The 19,647-nt window shown below is 34.6% G+C and overlaps 1 protein-coding gene across 6 annotated transcripts in view; it reads left to right on the top strand.

Moving 5' to 3' along the window:
* The window catches only part of LOC141460164 (trace amine-associated receptor 8c), a 471,099-nt gene that overhangs the window by 142,881 nt on the left and 308,571 nt on the right, over nucleotides 1-19,647 (top strand). Inside the window, exon 1 of one of the 6 annotated variants that reach the window (XM_074139889.1) lies at nucleotides 7,361-7,611. The exons of the other annotated variants lie outside the window; for them this stretch is intronic. The gene's annotated coding sequence lies outside the window, so the exon portion shown is untranslated. Of the gene's footprint in view, nucleotides 1-7,360; nucleotides 7,612-19,647 lie in introns of those variants that run through there. 6 annotated transcript variants of the gene reach the window in all.

Raw genomic sequence — 19,647 nt, 5'->3', positions numbered from 1 at the left:
TGGTAATGCAATAGAAGTATTCCCATTCTGCCAAAGAAATTAGTTTAGAGTGCAGTTAGATTGATCTCCAAGACATTTTCAGTCTACCTAAACATTTTACTAAACACTCAAGAACTTATTTTTAAAAAAACTATTGGCCATGTACCAAACTGTGCTTAAAAGTTTGCTGAAAAGTATACCCATCAAGTTTACAACTAGTTTATCAAATAACAAATACAAGTTTTCAAGAAAATTGCAAAAAAATATAAAACGGAAAAGTTAATACAAAATACACTTTAGTAAAGTTACATTTTAGTTGATAAATTTTGGCTAAAACTTCGGCTGTGAAACTAACTTTAATTTATATTTACAACGCCGAATACTTCGACAGCAATGTTTTTTCAGCCAATAGAATCTTTTTGAGAAAAAACGACTCTGTAAACTGATACTTTCGGTACATTCAGGCAGCTCATTGATTTTGTTATTTTATTTTATCTTTATTTTTTAAATTCAGAGTTTACCAAAACTGCAAAGATCTTCAAAGCACAGGTATTTCTGAAAACTCTATGGATAGGATAAGTATTAAGGTTAACCTTCCACTGATGGCACTGTGCCAGGTGAATTAAATTCAGGTTGGATAAAATCGTATAAGAAAATTCTTTTAGATAATTTATATCGCTTGTACATTTCATGTGTATCGTCAATTTTATTTTTTCAAATATACACTGCTCCACAAAAAAAGTGGCGCACTTTAAAAATGCGTTATTTTTTTTTCTCTGTAACTTTTTTGTTCTACATTTTATTTTAGTTAGCAAATATAAGAAGTATAAAGTTACGGGAGGGCTAAAATAAAATAAAAAATGATCTAAAAGAAATAAAAACCTTTAATTTAACAAAAAAGTACTTCTCAGCAAAAAATGAATTTGAAAAAAAAGTATTTCTTCCGATTAAAAAAAGAGAAAAAGAATTTTAGTGACGTGTATTGCTCGCATTACTGCATCCGATCTCCTCGGCATACTCCTTCTTGAATTTCTCAGGAAATCTTGTGTTAATTCCTCCCATATCTCCACCAGAGCACCTCGCAACTCTTCTAAGCTCCTGGGAGGATTATTTCTCCATCTTAATCGCCTACCCAGCTCATCCCAAAGATGTTCAATTGGATTTAAATCCGGGCTACGTGCTGGTCATCTCAGAACACGAATGCTAGTATCCTGTAGATATTGAACAACACAGGCGGCAGTGTGTGATCGGGCATTATCTTAAAATAATAAGCATAAAAATAAAATTTTCCCCAATAAATGGTGCATAGGGTATCACATATTGCTGCAAAATTTCCCTCACATACAAATCTGCATTCAAGATTGCCCTGTTGAACACGTGGAGCTCAGTTTAAGCCCCCATAGAAATCCCAGCCCACACCATCATTGAACCACCTCCGAATGGTAGTCTACCAGAAATATTGCACGGAGCGTAGCGCTCCCCAGGCCTCCGGTAAACTCGTCGCCTCCCATCAGGTGCGTATAGAACAAAACGGGACTCGTCTGAAAAGAGAACGTTTCTATAATCGTTCTCAGACAGTTGCGGTGTTCCCTAGCGAACTCTAGACGGGCTCTCCGATGGTCTACGTTGAGCAATGGTCCTGTGGCTTGCTTCCTAGGGCGTAAATTCATTTCAGCGAACCATCTTCGTACAGTTTCGGCACTAACTGAAACTCCACGAACAGTAAGCAGTGTTTGAGCTGTTTCAGAAGCAGTTGATGTACGATTTCTTTGAGTGTGGATTCTAATAAATCGGTCATCAAGTGCTGACTCCGTCCATCCTCAACTAATGCAATAATACGGGCCACTTGCTCTGCTGTAATTGAGAGTTTGCAATGCTTTCAGCTTGAAAAAAGTCGAAACGCAACTGTAGAGGTCAATAAATTTATTTACTGTTGAGGTAAAGTTCACGTTGTTGTTTACACAAAAAGACCGAAGGGGATTAAACGAGGAATTGCTTCTCTATTTACAAGAAACTTTGGACCTTGATTCGATTAATTGTTCCCTGACAGTTTATGAAAATAATTAAAACTAATAATCTTTCCCCAACATGTGATAAAACAAAAAATAAACGCTTTTTTCAAAGTGCGCCACTTTTTTTGTGGAGCAGTTTAGTTCTAGAATTGACGACATTCCTTACCCCGACAACGTTCTTAAAAAAAATGTACTAGACAACTAGTAGTCGAAAACAATGATCATGATCTGGGAATAAGGTGTCGCCAGCCAATGTAATCCGAGGACAGAGGATTAACAGATTACTGGGCGCAATTAGGAAGATTATCAAGGAAACCAAGATTATTGTGTTAAGATTGATCTTGTTTTCTGGAAGAGAACAGAGATTATGCCATTTAGTTTGATTTGTTGTATACAGGGGATACTCAGAGGAGTGGTCGAAACTTCGGGAGATGATTCTAGGCGTCAAAAAATTCAATATGAACTATGACTCGATTCAGTTCCGTTTTATAGATATTTTTAATTTTATGTTTTTTCAAGGTCTTACTACTTTTTAGCAAAGAGTTGTCTATATTTCTCAAACTATTAAAGCTAAAGCGATTTCAATAAGCTCATTAGAAAGAAGGTTAAATTTCCTTTTAAATAAGCTAGTTGATATTTCAAAAATCAAGTATTTCACTTTGTGGCCCAAACATAAGAAATAGCAAGTTTCTAATTTTTTCCAAAAACTTTCGACTTCATTTTTCTCAAAAATATTATATAAGTTTAAAACGTGCACTATTCAGGAAAAACATCTACATACAATCACCTTTCGAAAGGTATATCATGAGTAGTGGTTATTTTAAAAATTGATGCAGAAATCTGTGATTAATTACAAAAAAGTAGTCCTCATAACATCGTCGGCATTATGAAAGGAATTCACCTACCATAAGAATATAACTGATCAGAATAATCAAATCCAGTACGATTTCATTCTAATGAGCTTATTGAAATTACTTTAGCTTTAGTAGTTTGAGAAATATAGGCAACTGTGTGCTAAAAAGTAGTAAGACCTTGAAAAAACATAAAATTAAAAATATCTATAAAACGGAGCAGAATCGAGCCATAGTTTATGTAGAATTTTTTTGTTGCAAATGATGCCCAGAATCACCTCCCGAAGATTCGACCACTCCTCCGTATACACCCTGTATAAAAGTACATCATTATGCCAAAAGTGACATTTTAGAAGTACTGTATTAAAATTTCTTTTATTGTACGAGGGTCGTTTGAAAAGTCCGTGCAAAGTCAGAGAGATAGCACCACTGGCGCGTATTGAGGTTATGTTTAGTTAGTAGCATCTCTTGGAAGAACACACACCAAGTTTCAGCCAGATCGGTCTATTTCTTTGTGTTTGGCATTCGTTTGAATCGAGGAAGTCGAGTGATTTTCAAAAAATGGACGAAAAAGAATTTCGTGGGTTGATTAAACACTACTTTATGAAAGGCAAAACGCCTCAGGAGACTAAAGAGAAGCTTGATAAACATTATGGTGACTCTGCACCTTCGATTAGAACAGTTTATAAGTGGTTTCAAAATTTTCGGAGTGGCCATATGGGCACAAGTGACGCTGAACGTTCTGGACGCCCTGTTGAGGTTACTACTCCAGAAATCATTGATAAAATCCATGATATGGTGATGGATGACAGAAGAGTGAAGGTGCGTGAGATTGCTAGTGCTGTGGGCATCTCGAATGAACGGGTACATAATATTTTGCATCAACATTTGGACATGACAAAGCTATCCGCAAGATGGGTGCCGCGATTGCTCACGCTTGGCCAAAAACGAAATCGTGTGAAGTGTTGCAAGGACGGTTTGCAGCTGTTCCAGAAGAATCCGCAGGACTTTAAGCGTCGTTTCGTCACTGTGGATGAAACATGGATACATCACTACACTCCTGAGACCAAAGAACAATCTAAACAATGGGTTACCAAGGGGGAATCTGCGCCAAAAAAGGCGAAGACCGTTCCTTCGGCCGGAAAGATTATGGCGACTGTCTTTTGGGATTCGCAAGGAATAATCCTCATCGACTATCTAGAAAAGGGTAAAACTATTACAGGTGCATATTATTCATCGTTATTGGACCGTTTGAAAACCGAGCTGCAAGAAAAACGCCCACGATTGGCCCACAAAAAAGTCCTTTTCCATCACGACAACGCACCAGCTCACACCTCAGCAGTTGTGGTCGCAAAATTAATGGAAATAGGGTTCCAACTCGTTTCACATCCCCCCTATTCTCCAGACTTGGCTCCCTCGGACTACTATTTGTTCCCCAATATGAAGAAATGGCTGGCGGGAAAAAGATTTTATTCAAACAAGGAGGTGATTGCAGAAACGAATGGCTATTTTTCAGACTTGGACAAATCCTATTATTCGGAAGGGATCAACAAACTAGAGCAGCGTTGGACGAAGTGTATAAGCCTAAAAGGAGACTATGTTGGAAAATAAAAAAGGTTTACCCCCAAAAATTAAGTAGTTTTTATTTTTGCACGGACTTTTCAAACGACCCTCATATGTACATAAGGAGTTCCAGTATAAATACTATAACCTCCAGTATAAATACTATAACCTCCAGCTAATTACATAAATTGTTACAAAATAAAATAAACAATAAAAGTAAATAATGAGGGGGAAAAAAACGATGAAAAACCCTCAGCCCCCTTTTTATAATAATGAAAAGTCAGATCAATACATTACCATTCGTTGTCTAACCTCAGCAAACTTAGTAACCACTATTAAATTCCAATTCCTCTACCAAATGTTTCAAATGTTTTCAAAAATATCCATGAATTAAATATTTTTCTTCCGGATATTTCTAATACCCATTTATCATTATTTTCTTCCGATAAAATCACTCAAAGAAAACAAATATTTCTGTCTATTGTTTATATTCATTATGTTTATAGAGGATTGGATTGCTTCCTTATTTATTTTTCTTTATTATCTAAAAATAAGCTTTTAATCAATTTAATAGCGTTGATTCTGCTGTAATTCTCCAAGTTCATTTTTGTCAGTATATGTATGTACGAATGGTTATACAAAATATTTGATAGTTCAACGACTTTAATAAATATTATATTTGGATAAGTTACTTTTACTAAATGTAGGCTTTTAATGCCTCCAACGCCATAGATTTGGTAGTAAATAAGTTCTGCCTTATCACATTTTCTAGTCAGATTTGATTTTCGTAAATATTCCGTCGCAATTCATATCATTTATTCATCCGTTGTTTAAGGCACATACACAATCTAAATATGTAGAACGATAGATTAGATTAATTAATATAAAATATAGTTATATTCTCACTACAACTAATTTCCAAGGGATCATATTATAATAATATCGTGTTATAACACTTTAGGTATACCTAAAGTAGATTATTGAAGAGACTGTAGCTTTACTTAATGTAACTTGCCTAATAACTGATTCAAATAGTGTTTTAACTAGGAGTTCCAATTAATTACAATTATCCTATTAGGCAAGTTTCTTGGGTTAAGGTAATTAACAATTTATTGTTCACATTCATTACAAAGTTGCCTAATTAGTCAAACTGGAATTGGTAAAAGTTTCGGCAAATATGGAAGGTTTAAGTTTCAAATCTTATGTGTAAGATATTTTCACATTTCACTGCATATAAGCTTAGATAATTTTATTTTAAAGTTTTTAGGTAAGATTGCTAGCATGAAGGCCAATGGGAACGAGCTCATTCTACATAATGAAAACAAATAATGTATTCAAGCAGATGTTTGGTTTTCTAACAATTTTGTTTAAAACCTATTAGTACAATTCATTAAATTTGAATTCTATATCAAGTTTTAACGCCAATCATTCTCTTCCAAACTATTTATTAGTCAGTAAAGTAAAACAAAAATCATTAACTCACGATTTAAAGCTGGCAGACTATTGGTTGTACTTAGCTGTCATCAAGAATTTCTGCAAATCACTGACAACATTATTCCCTCTTATAACCAGCATCTGAGAGGTTATAGGCAGCTATTTTCACTGCATTGCCAGCTTGAAAGCAGGTGCACTGTTTGTTGCAAATTAAATTTATCTATCACCAGTGTAAGAAGCTTTTAAGAGAAAAACTAACAAGCCTGCTGCTGGATTCGAACCCTGGATTTTCGCGTTGTAATCAAGTATGCTAATCACCGAGCTAATCTAACCCTATACCTTTTGTGCTCCAATAAGTGGAGCAGCTGTCATTATAAAAAATGTGGTGATGGTTCAGCTACATACAGAATGAAATCCATGACTGTAGAAATTCGACAACAAGAAAATCAATAATCTTTATTATAAAGTGCTATAAAAAGTAATTAAAGACAAAACAATTAAAATAGCATTAACACCTGTTAATTAATTTGTAGGTAAACTTGATTTTGTGTTCTTTGTAAAGTTAATCTTTAGTGTACCTACTAAAATTGCTTAAAATTTAATAAATTTCTAGAGTCAACAATTTCTACTTTATTCAGAGATTAATTGAAAGAAAAACAAAAGTTTTATGTAGGTTCTTGTAGCATTTACATTTCTGATGAGAAGCAATTAATTCTTATAAGTATTTCTGCCTTTAGCTTAGAGTGTACGCAAAACTTTCTTTATTGAATTATTAGCCGACTATGGAACTTTTTGTCCTTTTAAAAATATTCTTTAAAAAAGGAGAGGAAATTAACTCATCCAAATTTTTTATAATAAAATAGATGGATATACTTCTTAATAAGTAATTGGATGTTTAGTTATGCCTGAAAAAAATAGGCGTTTACTTTTTAGGTAATTCTAACAATTTTAAATTCGTTTAATATTTGTATATATTTTTAAATGAACATTTATTGGAATATTTGTAACTGCGAAAATAAATGCAAAAGATGAATGAATACAAGAGAAAGTAGCTGTCTATGAAAACCTTCCAAGGTATTTACTTGTACGGAGGAATGAGATGTTGGTAGGCAATGAGATAAAGCATTTATTTTTAATTTTAACAACATAAGGAAGAAGTGAGATTTGGAGAGGTAAGATAGGAAGATAATGTAGATTTGATAGATTAATATTACAATTTTGGATATGAAAGTACATAATTACAAGTAAAATAGAGCTGAGAATTTAATTTTATTTGAATAGGCATGGTTATTTTCACATTTTAAATATTTGCAAACATTCATAGTTCATTTTTATCTCGCCAGAGAACTCTTGGTGCCTCAAATATTATTGTGGGAATTTTTCAGCTATAAAGTTGGCAGCTAGTTCTTGAGTAAAGAGAGTGCAGTAGAGTGTGCGTGAATTATGAAATTTTTTTTTTGTAAAGTCGCGAATCAAAAAAAAAAGAACATTTAAATTTTTGTGAATCGTTCGGTTGGAAATGCAATGAAGCAGTTGGTGATTCTGCGAAGAATTTTGGATAGGAGTGTTTGTTGACATGGTAGAACCCCACACTTCTATTCCGTAGGTCCATTAAGGTTTAAGTATAGTACTGTAGATGAGAACAACTTTATAGTTCAGAGTAAGATGGAAACTTTTGCCGAGTAATCGTGAGAGCAGTTTGTGTCGTCGGTTAAGTTCCTGTCTTTTATCAAGTTAGAATTGCAAGTAGCGAATTTTAACAACATGGAGAGGTAAGATATAAGGTAGATTAGATAGATTAATATTACAGTTTTGAATTTTGAGTTACTGGATCCACTAACTTCACACAGAAACCTTTAAACTCATCTCTTTTCTCTTGAGGAATGGTTTAAAAATTGGAAAATCAAGTTAAATGGAACCAAATCTCAAAATATTTCTTTTACTCTTCGCCGCATCACTCTTCCTCTGATCTTCTGTGACTCAATTCCGATTCCTCCTGGTCAATGTTGTCCGTTATCTTGGGCTTTATTTAGACAAAAGACGACTGACTTGGAACCCGCGCACACGACTTAAACGAACTGAAGTTAACAGGCGTTATCGACTACTTAAAAGACTACTAGACCAACGTTCAAAACTTTCACACTTAATAACAAACGACTGATTCATAATTCTATACTAAAACCCGTCTGGACGATATTGAACTGTGGGGTTCAACGAAACGCTCCAATCTTCAACGAATTCAATCGCTTCAGTCTAAAATTCTCCGCACTATCGTTAAACAGCTCCATTTTACGTTTCAAATCTAACTATCCACGTAGATTTAGAAATTCCGTTTGTAGGTCAGGTTGCACGAACTCGCTATAAACGTTTTCATCAGAACTTGCACTCTCATTCCAATCCTCTTGTCCGCCATTTATCATCTCATCACCTTCCAGATCATCCTCCCAGACGACTAAAACGCCAGTGGCCTCGCGATTTTCTCTCTTCTGAAGAAAGCAGCTAATCCTGAGAGACGACTTAGGGAGTGTTATCACTGGGTAACTTCTCTCCTCAATTAGTTAGTTTGATGTCAGTTATTGTTATTGTTACTTATAGCGTGTCTAGCGCTGGTGTAAATTTACAAATAAATTAAAAAAAAGAAAAAGAATTTAAAATATTTCGCTTTATAACGAAACACTAGAACAGCACTAATCTTTTATAAAATGGAAGACTGAAAAAAGAAGTTGCCTTAGGACTATCTTTGGCACTAGAGCTACCCCAACTTTGGGGTGTCACCATCAATGTATGGCTCTTTTACCGACGGCCATACAGATAAACAATCTCAATGGTAAGCAATAGAAATTATGGGGACGATATCACAATTGAGAAGTAATTAAAAATAAACATAAAATAATAATAATACTGTAAAATAAATGAAAAAAATATAAAAACGGGAGAGAAACACACAAAACTAAAACACATAAAACTTAATAATAATTTACTAATACTCATAAGGGTTTGAATAAACACAAATTAACCTAAATATAGTTTATTCACATAATTCATAAGGCATAATATTCATAAGGCATAACTTCCATAAAGAGTGACCAAACTCAACTCTAGTCCACTAAGGAATGTCTCCAACTACCTGCTACCTCTAGCTACCCCTAACGGTCAGCCCTTCTCTTACACCCTCAACAGGGTTGCCAAATATCCAACATTCCAATACAAATTTACTACAACTCGGCCAATCCTGACCCGTGATCGCCCTCGATCACACGAGTGATAAATTACAATTTAATAAAAAGTTTCAACTAATCCTACGAATAAACATAACTGAACATAAAACAAGCTAATACATAAACAGAATTAATCTAAATAAATCATAATTAAAACAACCTAAAACTATCATAACAATATTACAAAAATGATTAATAAAACAATAGAAAACAATATCATGAACTAACAAATATAACTCCCCTTCTTTCTTTCCTAATATTAGATTGTACACAATACATTTACCGCAGTTAGCTATATAATCTTTAATTTTGCCTTGTAATTTTGGGAACACATAAGACCTTAAAATTAATTCGGCACCTTTATTAACACCTAAATGACCAACATAATCATGAAACATTTTGATATTTTGGTTTTCCAACTTTTTTTGAAACTACAAATACAATTTTCCCCTTTTTCTTTCTAAACACTAACCCACCATTACATAATTCAAATCTTTTATGCACTTTATCCTCTAAATATTCATAAATTTCACAATTTCTCTTATCACTGTCCTGAGATTCCCTAATCACTTTAATATCAACTTTGAAATCAACAGCGGGCTCACTAGGTTTCTCGATAGGTTTCACATAATTTACAGTAAGCTCAGGGTTTACAATTTCTTCTTCACCGTAATCAATTAGCATTAACTCACAACTATCATTAAGTGCTACCTCACGTAATATATCGTCTTCACTTACACGATCTTCCTTAATCAAAGATATTGCTGCCCCGGGCAAGGCTTCTACTTCTCCACTAGTAGTAGCGCCTTCTCTGAGGATGTCTGCTGTGGATGGAGGTAGAACAGATTTCTCAACTAAAGATGGTGTGCTCTGCTTCTGACGTTGGCAATCCCTTTGAATGTGTCCCATTTTGCCGCACTGAAAACAGCTTCCCTTCTCACGTCTGGGTTTCGGACATTCAGCCACTAAATGCCCCTCTTCATAACAATTGAAACATTTTCTTGTACCTATTTTCGTCTCCGAAACAATCTTATTTAATCGGAAAGATTTTTCCTTTACACTGTCTTCGCTAGAAAATTCCTCAACAAGTGCTTCCTTCAATGCACTATAACTGGTTAAACCCCGTTCACCACTAACAAAAAGTTTTGCCAGTCCCTTCAGTGACTTCTTTGCAAAGACCCATTTTTCCAGCTCTTGCCACCTCATCACTTGCGCTAATTCTTCAAAATCAGTTAACCACAAGTTAATGGTGTAGTTATCCTCTCCTGTAAACGGTCGCAGACTTTCTTCAATATCTCTAGAGGAAAACTGATATGGTCGACATTGCTGAACATGTTTCGAACTAGTAGAATTTCCACTTACTTCCTCAAAGTATTCATCTTCTTCTTCTTCTGGTTGTTCTTCACTTATTGCCTCAAGTAATAAGCTAATATCATTAAGGAACTTACACAACTCAGACGCCACATCCTGTCTACAGCTTAACTGAATACCTAATAGGTTTGCGACACTTTTTAATTCCCACAATGAAAATGTGTCTTTCAATTCTTCCACTTTATTACATAAGTCCACATCATTCAACTTGAAACCTTCAAATTCCTTTAACTTTTTTCTGCTTAGACGCCCTTCATCTAACCCAAAAATAATTTCATAAAATCTTTTTGCCTCCTTTACCGGAGCAAACATAATTGCGGATTCAATCCTCTTAATGTTACCAAGCTGCATTTTGGTTTCTCACAAATTGACTATTCTTAACCAAATTAACCGAACTTTAACTCACTTTACCAGTTCTTGACTATTTGCCGCACTTTACCAGTTCTTTACCCCACACCTGAAGTTGTAAAATAAATGAAAAAAATATAAAAACGGGAGAGAAACACACAAAACTAAAACACATAAAACTTAATAATAATTTACTAATACTCATAAGGGTTTGAATAAACACAAATTAACCTAAATATAGTTTATTCACATAATTCATAAGGCATAATATTCATAAGGCATAACTTCCATAAAGAGTGACCAAACTCAACTCTAGTCCACTAAGGAATGTCTCCAACTACCTGCTACCTCTAGCTACCCCTAACGGTCAGCCCTTCTCTTACACCCTCAACAGGGTTGCCAAATATCCAACATTCCAATACAAATTTACTACAATACAAATAATTTTGTATGTTTTTAAATTTGGTGGTTTACAGTTAGGTTATGTATCTGAGGAAGGTTTCTCTCTCGACATTTCCCTCATTAAACAGAAAAAAACTTTTCGTTTATAAGCTTTATCCCGGTAATTGGAAACTTATTTTATTTATCGGCTTAGGATTACCGACATTAAATACATATTTGCTCATTAGTATTAAATTGTTTTAGATCAAAATGTATTCAATCATTTCAATTACGAGTACTTTTACTCTTTCAACTTAAACCTCTCTCTACGAACTGCTGTATTAAATCTTTCAATCGTGCATCTTTATTTACTTATTTTTTTGTGAAAGGACACAGATTTAACCAGTTTGGAAAAAAAGTCGCTGTAAAGAGGATCTCATTCTCATACAACCGACCAAATCGAAGTACCAAGGCTTTTCCTCGATTGAACTCCCGGTATTCATGGCGTCCCTAAAGGATCAAGGATTAATTCCCAATTAGTTAATTACTAACTTTTACAAACAGGTTGTAATATTATGCAAATCTGTTACTCATACGAGGTGTGGCTATTAAATAACGAGACTATTGCTGTAAAACATTTTATTTTAAATTTATACATATTTAGTTATTATCACCTTCAATATACATCCCTCCCCTATCCCTACAACGCTCCATGCGAATTTACCATTGTTCGAAACAGTGCTGGAAGTCTTTTTCTCTGAGCTCCTGCATGAGGCGTGCCGCTTTTTCTTTCACAGCTTCAACGTGACTGAAATCGTGTTCCTTTTAATGCAGATTTGACTTTGGGGGAACAGATAAAAGTCACATGGGGCCCCAGGTCAGGCGAATATGGCCTAAAACTGGGATGTTGTACTTAGCTAGAAACGTCTTGCGACAGACAACTCAGTGTGAGCCGGCGAGTTGTCTTGATGGAGAACCCATGACTTGTTCTTGTCCACAAATCGGGTCGTTTTTTTTTCCCTACTCTTTCACGGAGTTGAGCAAGCACCTCACGGTAGTAATGTTGATCAATTATAATCGATATTTTCATCCGTTTTGGGACGTCTTCTCAGCCATCTTGGAAACGCTTGAACCACTCAAAAACCTGTGCACGTGATAAACATTCATCGCCATAAACTTCATTTAAGAAAAAGATAAGTTTCAGTAGCGGTTTCACCAAGTTTCGTGTGAAATTTCACGACAATTCGTTGCTCTACTACATGTGTAGTATCATGTTTTCGGCAAAACGAAACTAACACCTCTTACACAAACGACGGTTCCGGTAAGACAGATTTCTCTGTCAAACACGTGAGACGCTGCAATCGAAAGAGAAGGCTCTACACTGCACAGCTGTCGGTCGTTAGGATTTGGCGCATGTATAGTTCTTCTGTAGCAGCATCAGTCTCGTTATTTAATAGCCACACCTCGATTCCAGTCACGCTTCTGTAAAATTGTAAACACACTTACTGTTGTACGAAACAATGTTCTATTTATGGGTTACATGATATAAAATTTAATACCTATTTTTTTCTAAGGATATCATTACGTTTCGTTTTTTGTATTTATCGCTAAGTTTCGGTCGACTTCTATGGAGGTACATACAGGAAATAATAAATTTAAGTTTGCTGAAATTTTTGGTAAGTTCGTTTTTCTTTTGCTAGAGGTTCCTAGTGAGGTGAATTTAATAAAACCACCTTTTCACTCCAAGTGAACCCAAAAATAAATATTAGCGTTTTAAACTTAACAAAAAATTGGACAAGCCAGCAATACTTCTCTTACAAATAAGTAAAAAGATAAAAAGAACACTAAGAATAAAACGAACGAACATTCACGATTTGATACGATGTGGCCAATAATTGCTACGAACAGTTCCAGATAATTAGATATTAATGCCAACTATTAAGATCTGATCATATACATCCCATAGCAGGATGTAAATTAATAGCCTACGCCCATATCTATTACAGGTAATCCTGCCTTTTACCATAAATCTGTTAAAATCATACCTACTAAACTTGACTAAAGCCAACCAATAATTAATGACTTGAATGAAGTTATTTAATTAATAGCTGGAAGATTCTTCATAAGCAATAATTTTCATGTATTTTTCCAGAGTGACGTACATAGATTTTTTTCGAAAATAATAAATATTTACTTAATTTATTTGTATACGATTAAGTGAAATACGTCACTGTAATTTTTTTTTTTCTAAAATCATAACTTTTTTCCAATAAAAATGTTATTACTCAGAAAGTTTTAGTCCGAATTCGATTCTGATGACATAGTTAGAAAGACAGATAAATTTCCTAAAAATTAACACCATTTTGAAGCATAAATTATTCTCCAAACAGCCTCAATCTTCCTCCTGGATACTGGGAAAATAAAAGTAATCGACATTTTTAAGAAACCTCATTAGGCCCTTACGTGATCATTATCAGACCTAGGTGCTGGCATTTTTTATAAAAGTTTCCTTGCCTTATGGGGCTTTCAAACGGTATATCATTTTCCAGGATTCCTTTTATCTTCGTATGAGAAATTACGTTTGTTTTACAAGAAAACGTGTTCACGAGCACTCAACAGTGTTAGTTTATCAAATTGTTTAATTCATTGAAAACTCTTTTAGATGGACCAGTAGTCAATTTTTAAAGTAGATTGTCTTAAAATAAGGAAATCAAAGGTTACAAATTGCACTTTACTTCTGACATTTGAGAAAATGTTAGGAAATATTTTAAACAATTACTTGAACAAAAATTCATATAGTTTGTATTTACTCCGAATTACAATTTCACACATAACTGCACTGTTGAAAAAGATAAGATTGTGAATAATCCTTAACAACCCTTTGAACCCACTAACAGATAACCCTTATATCGGAATCTGGAATTAACCAATACAACTAGGTATCTTATAAATAAACTTCCCTTATTTGTTAGACTTGGTTTTTCAAAATTTTCTATTGTACCCTATTTGAAACTAAGCAAATTAACGTTCGATTATAAAAAAAGCACTTGTTTGAAATATTTCCTAACATTTTCTCAAATATTTCAGAGAGATCAGAAGTAAATGTTTAAAGTGCAATTTGTAACCTTTGACTTCCTTATTTTAAGACAATCTACTTCAAAAAATTGACTACTGGGTCCATCTAAATGAGTTTTCAATGAATTAAACAACTTGATGAACTAACACTCTTGAGTGCTCGTGAACACGTTTCCGTGCAAAACCAACGTAATTTCTCGTACGAAGATAAAAGGAATCCTGGAAAATGATGTACCGCGTTAGAAAGCCCACAGCCCACATTAGGCAAGGAAACTTTTATAAAAAGTGGCCAGCATCTAGGTCTGATAATGATCACATGAGGGCCTAATGAGTTTTCTTAAAAATTTCGATTACTTTTATTTTTCCAGTATTTGGAGGAAGATTGAGGCTGTTTGGAGAATAACTTATGCTTCGAAATGGTATCAATTTTTAGAAAATTTATCTGTCTTTCTAACCGTGTCATCAGAATCGAATTCGGACTAAAACTTTCTGAGTAATAACATTTTTGTTGGAAAAAAAGTAATGATTTTAGAAAAAAAAATTAAAGTGATGTCACTCAAGAACAGTGGATGATATGAAGTTGGCCAATACGTCATTGAACTCCACTTTAGATGTACTACACACAGTAGGCCTATGGACATCACTTACTGCATCACCCCGTGTACTAATATACGAGGGTCGTTTGAAAAGTCCGTGCAAAAATAAAAACTACTTAATTTTTTGGGGTAAACCTTATTTTATTTTTCAACATAGTCTCCTTTTAGGCTTATACACTTCGTCCAAAGCTGCTCTAGTTTGTTGATCCCTTCCGAATAATAGGATTTGTCCAAGTCTGAAAAATAGCCATTCGTTTCTGCAATCACCTCCTCGTTTGAATAAAATCTTTTTCCCGCCAGCCATTTCTTCATATTGGGGAACAAATAGTAGTCCGAGGGAGCCAAGTCTAGAGAATAGGGGGGATGTGAAACGAGTTGGACCCCTATTTCCATTAATTTTGCGACCACAACTGCTGAGGTGTGAGCTGGTGCGTTGTCGTGATGGAAAAGGACTTTTTTGTGGGCCAATCGTGGGCGTTTTTCTTGCAGCTCGGTTATCGAACGGACCAATAACGATGAATAATATGCACCTGTAATAGTTTTACCCTTTTCCAGATAGCCGATGAGGATTATTCCTTGCGAATCCCAAAAGACAGTCGCCATAATCTTTCCGGCCGAAGGAACGGTCTTCGCCTTTTTTGGAGCAGATTCCCCCTTGGTAACCCATTGTTTAGATTGTTCTTTGGTCTCAGGAGTGTAGTGATGTATCCATGTTTCATCCACAGTGACGAAACGACGCTTAAAGTCCTGCGGATTTTTCTGGAACAGCTGCAAACCGTCCTTGCAACACTTCACACGATTTCGTTTTTGGTCAAGCATGAGCAATCGCGGCACCCATCTTGCGGATAGCTTTGTCATGTCCAAATGTTGATGCAAAATATTATGTACCCGTTCATTCGAGATGCCCACAGCACTAGCAATCTCACGCACCTTCACTCTTCTGTCATCCATCACCATATCATGGATTTTATCAATGATTTCTGGAGTAGTAACCTCAACAGGGCGTCCAGAACGTTCAGCGTCACTTGTGCCCATATGGCCACTCCGAAACTTTTGAAACCACTTATAAACTGTTCTAATCGAAGGTGCAGAGTCACCATAATGTTTATCAAGCTTCTCTTTAGTCTCCTGAGGCGTTTTGCCTTTCATAAAGTAGTGTTTAATCAACACACGAAATTCTTTTTCGTCCATTTTTTGAAAATCATTCGACTTCCTCGATTCAAACGAATGCCAAACACAAAGAAATAGTCCGATCTGGCTGAAACTTGGTGCGTGTTCTTCCAAGAGATGCTACTAACTAATCAGAACCTCGATACGCGCCAGTGGTGCTATCTCTCCGACTTTGCACGGACTTTTCAAACGACCCTCGTATAATATTCAAAAGAAAAGCCTACCCATGTCACTCGCCCAAAGGCTTTTCTTCGATGTTTTCCAAGCAAAATGTATCAAATAAACGTTGTAGACCACATTGTAGAACATTTTCATTGAAAAATCATTGAATTAGGATATGTTATATTTAAAGCAAGTTATCGAATAAAAAAGAAAAGAAAAGATAGTAAATCTGTCATCTGTAAAAATTTATTAATATTTAATCCTGCGAGAAAAAGATGTTCTTGAGTCTGATAAATTGCCTACTTTTTTTAAAAAGTGTTTGTTCTCTTTTAAAATTAACGAAAAAAAGAAAAAGAAGTTAAAGTGATATTCGCAGAAGAAATAATGCTGACAAGAGGTTGATTAATGTTCCTGCAGAAAAGATTGGTGGAAGTTCAGCAATAAAAACATTTTCCATAGAGGAAAACCTTCTCATTAAAACTGTCCGGTAGGACAGTTGTATAAGGGTTGATCGTCAAAAACTGCACGAAAAAGCGTAACGTTAAAAAACACCCAACTTTGACAATTTTTTCCTCTTTTTCTACTAAAGATAAAATTCCCAAATTTTCTTTAAAATGTAGGGCAAACCCTCCTTTATAGCTGTAATTTTTTTGCAACAACCCACATCTAATAGGTATCGAGAAAAAAGTTGCCAAAAATGAGCAAAAACGGCATTTTCAGAAAATGTTCTTGTTCTTGTTCTTCTTGTTCTTCTTGTTGTTGTTACCTTTTTTGTAAACAACGTAGCGCCTAAACGCGTGAACCAATTTTCATGAATGAGGTGTCATTCGATTCGGAATTTTATGTAGATGTGCCTTTTGGGGGTCTCGACGCTGTACATCGAATGGGGGAGAAGTTAGTCCCCTTTATGTAAGGCCCCTCCAAAATTATTATTACTAATTACTCTGTAAATCTTGGCTCGATTTGGATAAAATTTGGTAGGATGATAGGGCTAGGGCTTCCCTACGTAACATTAAAGCGGCGATCTGCACTTACACTTGTTAAGGGGAAGTGTAGCAATCGTTTCAAATTATCGACACGTGAACCGATTTTCATGAATAAAGTGTCATTCGAATCGAAATTTTGTACAGATTTGCACTTTAAAAGTCTCGACGCTATGCCTCATAAGGAGGGGAGTTCGCTCCGCCCAAATAAGGCCCTTTCTAAAACTATTATTGCCAATATTTTTATAACGCTTAATCCGATTTTGATAAAATTTAGCATGAAGAAGTGGTTAAAGCTCCTCTACGTTGCTGTGAAGTGCTATCTTGCTCTTGCACCTACTAAGAGGAAGTACTGCAATCGTTAAAATTATCAATGAGTGAACCGATTTAAATCAATGAATTGTCGTTCGATTAAAAAAATCTTTGCCCCTTTGCCTTTTAGGGAGAAGTACTGCAATCGTAGTTTATTTTTCTTACTCCTCTTAAAAGGAAGTTCTGAAATCGCAGTTTAATTTTGCTATTTACGTACAAATACCTTCCTATTTTATTCAAAACGCTTTTTCAAAAAAATTGTTATTGAGGATGGTTCGGGGGTCCGCAACTATAATCATTCTTTAAAAAGATCTCTTCAGTGGTAGTTACGGTTCCGACTTAACACCTTATCAGGTTATAATGATAGAATTGCTTATTCCTAATTTTAAAAAAATCTGTAAAGCAGATATGTAACATTGCAAAATAGACAAAAAGGAAAATCTATCCAAAAGGTACAAAAATCTCCTTAACAAAAACTTACAGTTTAAAATGTTAAGTATAAGGGTTGATTAAACGCCAAAAGGTACACAAATCAGCAAGTACCCAACATTTCATTAATACTTCATTAATATTTAAGTAATTCTACTGCATTAATTTTCATTAATAAGTTATTTTTTAGAATTTATTAGATGTCACAGACCCTTATGCTGGCCATTTCATTTATAATATTTTTTTGTTATAATTATGATAAATCACATATACGTACATGCATGTTAAAGTAGAAAAAGACAAAGTTAGAGTAGGCTACTGTCTTGAATTCGTCTTACCGAAATATTCGTGAGCACAAATAACACACAGTTATAACAAGTAGATTATTCAACAACAATTATTCATTTCTCAATTGTAATTTAATTTAGCCCCCCTAATTTTACTTATAGTAAAATACTGGAATAATTAGCTGTCCTAAAAATATGCATATCTTATTTACTTTATATTACATATATACAACATTGTGGGAAGATCATCTAGATTGAGAATGTAATTGAAGAAAACTATATTATTTGCGATAAAGCCAGATAATTATTACCTATTATTATAAACGTTTGACTACTTCATCAAATAACAATTACTTTAATCGAAGAATGAACTTGAACCGACGATTTTTATTTAAAAATAAAAATAAATAAATAAAATAAACAAAAACATTGATGTATGTTGGTGTAAGTTTTTTTAAAAAAAAGTTTTGAATTTTTCAGTCTCATAATTTTTTTTTATTTTTTAAAACGATTTTCTTTTTAACCTGTATTTAACAGTTTGATTATTATAAATAACTAGATATTACAGTCAATCTACTGTGCTACTTGAACATGTATTTTGTAGACGAAAATGGCCAGCATAAGGGTCTGTGACATCTAATAAATTCTAAAAAATAACTTATTAATGAAAATTAATGCAGTAGAATTACTTAAATATTAATGAAGTATTAATGAAATGTTGGGTACTTGCTGATTTGTGTACCTTTTGGCGTTTAATCAACCCTTATACTTAACATTTTAAACTGTAAGTTTTTGTTAAGGATTTTATTTTGTTTTGTTTGATTTTCACAATTTAATTTTCGAATGATCTGTAAGAGTCGAGATTTTCGCCTCAACGTGATAAGAAAAAGTAAAGTAATAGTTATTTATTTAACAAGTGTGGAAAGTAGTGCTTTTCCTCATATGAGGCAGGGTTTGCACGCACGAGCGAGCGAAGCGAGGCGAGTGCAAGTGCAAATTGCCGAGTGTGAGGAAAATACGAGGAGGTACCCAAAAAAAACCGGAATTATTTTTTAAAAGCTATTTATTTACAAATTTTTTACAGAACAACCTTATCCCCTTCAAAATACTCTCCATTACAACTAATACATTTGTCCCACCGGTGCTTCCACTGTTCGAAACATTTTTTGTAGTCATCTTTAGAAATGGCTGACAGCTCCTTCTTCGTTTTTTTCTTGACCTCTTCAATGTTGTCAAATCGGTGACCTTTCATGCCCTTTTTCATGCGTGGAAATAAGAAAAAGTCGCACGGAGCCAGGTCAGGCGAGTAAGGTGCGTGGGGCAGCGGAACCATGCCATTTTTAGCCAAAAACTGTGTAACAGAGATGGCTGTGTGTGCAGGTGCATTGTCGTGGTGGAAGAACCAGTCTCCTGTTTGCCACAAATCGGGTCTTTTTTGGCGAACACTATTGCGCAATCTTTTCAAAACTTCCAAAT

The sequence above is a fragment of the Rhodnius prolixus genome, unplaced genomic scaffold (assembly GCF_049639745.1).
Source record: "Rhodnius prolixus isolate KJV_2025 unplaced genomic scaffold, Rpr scaffold_6, whole genome shotgun sequence".
In the NCBI taxonomy this organism is placed as follows: Eukaryota; Metazoa; Arthropoda; class Insecta; order Hemiptera; family Reduviidae; genus Rhodnius; species Rhodnius prolixus.
Note: the sequence above shows the minus strand (reverse complement) of the source record. Positions and strands in the feature narration are given on the sequence as shown.